The sequence below is a fragment of the Chiloscyllium plagiosum genome, chromosome 10 (genome assembly GCF_004010195.1).
Source record: "Chiloscyllium plagiosum isolate BGI_BamShark_2017 chromosome 10, ASM401019v2, whole genome shotgun sequence".
In the NCBI taxonomy this organism is placed as follows: domain Eukaryota; kingdom Metazoa; phylum Chordata; class Chondrichthyes; order Orectolobiformes; family Hemiscylliidae; genus Chiloscyllium; species Chiloscyllium plagiosum.
Window position 1 is genome coordinate 76,428,849 of NC_057719.1, and position 3,719 is coordinate 76,432,567.

At 45.9% G+C, this 3,719-nt stretch overlaps 1 protein-coding gene across 1 annotated transcript in view; it reads right to left on the bottom strand.

The window, feature by feature from the left end:
* med6 (mediator complex subunit 6) overlaps positions 1-3,719 on the bottom strand; it is a 23,273-nt gene that overhangs the window by 18,832 nt on the left and 722 nt on the right. The window lies entirely within an intron of this gene.

Below are 3,719 nucleotides of genomic sequence, written 5' to 3' on the forward strand. Positions count from 1 at the left end.
TTCCCCAATTGTAAAACCTACCCTGTTGCATGCCCCTCTCTCTCTCTCCATAACCAATTTGAAAGTCACAGAATTGTGGTCACCCATCACCAAAATGTTCACCCACTAACAGGCCCATCACTTGTCCTGGTTCGTTACCTAGTACCAAATCCAATATGGCCTCCCCTCTGGTTGGACAATCTACATACTGTGTTAGAAAAGCTTCCTGGACACACTGCACAAACACCGCCCCGTCCAATCTACTTGTTCTAAAGAGCTTCCAATCAATATTTGGGAAGTTGAAATCGCCCATGACTACTACCCTGTGGCTTCTGCACCTTTCCAAAATCTGTTTCCCAATCTGTTTCTCCACATCTCTGCTGCTATTGGGGGGCTTATACTAAACACCCAACAAGGTGACTGCTCCTTTCCTTTTTCTGACTTCAGCCCATACTACTTCCAAAGGCAGATCCCCCTCGAACTGCCTCTCTGCAGCCGTTATACCATTTCTAATTAGCAACGCCACCCCCCCCCCCCCCAATCTTACTGAAACATCTGTAACCAGGAACCTCCAACAACCATTCCTGTCCCTCTTCTATCCACGTTTCCGTGATGGCCACAACATCGTAGTCCCAGGTTACGATCCACGCCTGAAGTTCACCCACCTTATTTCTGATACTCTTTGCATTGAAGTATACACACTTGAATCCATCTGTGTCCGCAAGTATTCCCTGTCAGTGCTACCTTCTCCACAGCCTACCTACATTCTTGGACATCCTGACAAACAGCTAGCCTACTTGCTGGACTACAAGTCCAGATCCCATCCCCCTGCCAAATTAGTTTAAACCCCTCCCCCCCCCCACCCAAAGAGTGCTAGCAAACCTACCTCCCAGGATATTGGTGCCCTTCTGGTTCAGGTGAAAAAGTCACAGTCCTGAGATAACTTAAGGGTTTATCAGAGGATTAAAAGAAGGTGATTAAAGACTTAACAGCCACCTAGGTTTATCTAATACATTGCATCAGTTGTATGACACTTTGATCTTTTACTTATAAATTCTGTGTTCTATGTACCTGACAAAGCAGCAGCAGCGCTCCAAAAGCTTGTATTCTCAAATAAACCTGCTGGACTATAACTTTGCTCAATTTTAACTTTGATTTTTAACTTTGCTCAGCCCACTCCAATACCAGCACCTCCACATAATTGGAAAGGAACGAGAAGTTAGGCACAGAATGAAAGTTTGTAAGGATCCAGGAGTCACAAGCTGATTTTTAAATGAGAAGAGTGACAATGGCAAATTTAAAGGTGATGGGGCAGTACCAGAGAAGAGAAAATCTTGAATAACATTGGGACTGAGAAGGAAAATTGGGTGGTAATCAGATTACCAGGAACAACAATACCAGGAGTGGGGCTTCTGGACAAGATGAGCTGAGACAGTTAAATAGAAAAGCTAGGAGAGAAGTTAGGGAGAGGCGTAAGTACAGGATCGGAAGGCTGGGAGATCCTTAGAACAAAACATCAAGAGATAAAGAGTCTTGCAGATTCTGCCAATTATAATAAATGGTACAAAGGCAAGCTGTGCAGATAAAATGAACAAAAATGAAACTTGGTATATAAGCTAATAAAGACACGAACAGGGGTAGGCTCCTTGTTAAGATACAATTCTAATGCTCAAAGTAATAAACATGCAGAGGCAAGCAAAACAAAAAAAAACCATGACAATAGCCTGGATTTTTGGCACTGGACATATGCTTTGTTCGCTCCTCCGCAGCACAGTCAGGGCACCCAGCCTCCAGGAGGGAGACACCCAGAGACACACTCACTTCTGCTTTCCCCAACTCCAGGTCAGAGACACTGTGACTGGTGTGAGACTCAAGGATCCACTGATGGGTCCACTGCTTTTAGTCATTTATATAAATGATTTAGATGTGAACATAGGAGGTATAATTAGAAGGTTTACAGATGACACCAAAATTGGAGGTGTAGTGGACAGCGAAGAAGGTTACCTCAGAGTAACCTGGGGTGGGGGAGTCCAGAACTATAGGGCATAGGTGTGGAGTGAGAGGGGCAAGATTTTAAAAGGGATCTAAGGGGCAATATTTTCCACGCAGAGGGTGGTGCATATATGGAAAGAGCTGCCAGAGGATGAGGCTGGTACAATTACAGCATTTAAAAGGCATCTGGATGGGTATATGACTAGGGAGGGTTTAAAGGGATATGGGACGAGATTACAGTCATAGTGATAGAGATGTACAGCATTGAAACAAACCCTTCGGTCCAACCCGTCCATGTCGACCAGACATCCCAAACCAATCTCGTCCCACCTGCCAGCATCCGGCCCATATCTCTCTAAACCCTTCCTATTCATATACCCACCCAGGTGCCTTTTAAATGTTGCAATTGTACCAGCCTCCACCACTTCCTCTGGCAGCTCATTCCATATATGTAACACCCTGTGTGTGAAAAAGTTGCCCCTTAGGTCTCTTTTATATCTTTGCCCTCTCACCCTAACCCTATGTCCTCTAGTTCTGGACTCCCCAAACCCAGGGAAAAGACTTTGTCTATTTATCCTACCCATGACCCTCATAATTTTGTAAACCTCTATAAGGTCACCCCTCAGCCTCTGACACTACAGGGAAAACAGCCCCAGCCTGCTCAGCCTCTCCCTATAGCTCAAATCTCCCAACGTTGGCAACATCCTTGTAAATCTTTTCTGAACCCTTTCACAACAGCTTTCCGATTGGAAGACCAGAATTGCACGTAATACTCCAACAGTGGCCTAACCAATGTCCTGTACAGACGCAATATGACCTCCCAACTCCTGTACTCAATACTCTGACCAATAAAGGAAAGCATTTCAAACGCCTTCTTCATTATCCTATCTACCTGTGACTCCACGTTCAAGGAGTTATGAACCCGCACTCCAAGGTCTCTTTGTTCAGCAACACTCCCTAGGTCCTTACCATTAAGTGTATAAATCCTGCTAAGATTTGCTTTCCAAAAATGCAGCACTTGGCATTTATCTGAATTAAACTCCATTGGCCACTTCTCAGCCCATTGGCCCATCTGGTCAAGATTCTGTTGTTATTTGAGGTAACAGATAACAACACTCCAATTTTCCAATTGGAGGTGTCCACTACACCTCCAATTTTGGTGTCATCTGCAAACTTACTAACTGTACCTCTTATGCTCGCATCCAAATTAATTATGTAAACGACAAAAAGTAGAGGACCCAGCACTGATCCTTGTGGAGATTAATGTAGAATATCTGGCTGGCATGATGAGTTGGACTGAAGCATCTGTTTCCATGCTGTACATTTCTATAACTCTCACCTCTGCTTCCGTCTACCACCTCTTCCCGAATCGAGATGCCCTACCTCCGCCTACCCCCCCAGAATGGAGACACCCTCATCTCAGTCTTCGCCTACCCCCCAGAATGGAGACACCCTCATCTCAGTCTTCGCCTACCCCCCAGAATGGAGACACCCTCATCTCAGTCTTCGCCTACCCCCCAGAATGGAGACACCCTCATCTCAGTCTTCGCCTACCCCCCAGAATGGAGACACCCTCATCTCAGTCTTCGCCTACCCCCCAGAATGGAGACACCCTCATCTCAGTCTTCGCCTACCCCCCAGAATGGAGACACCCTCATCTCAGTCTTCGCCTACCCCCCAGAATGGAGACACCCTCATCTCAGTCTTCGCCTACCCCCCAGAATGGAGACACCCTCATCTCAGTCTTC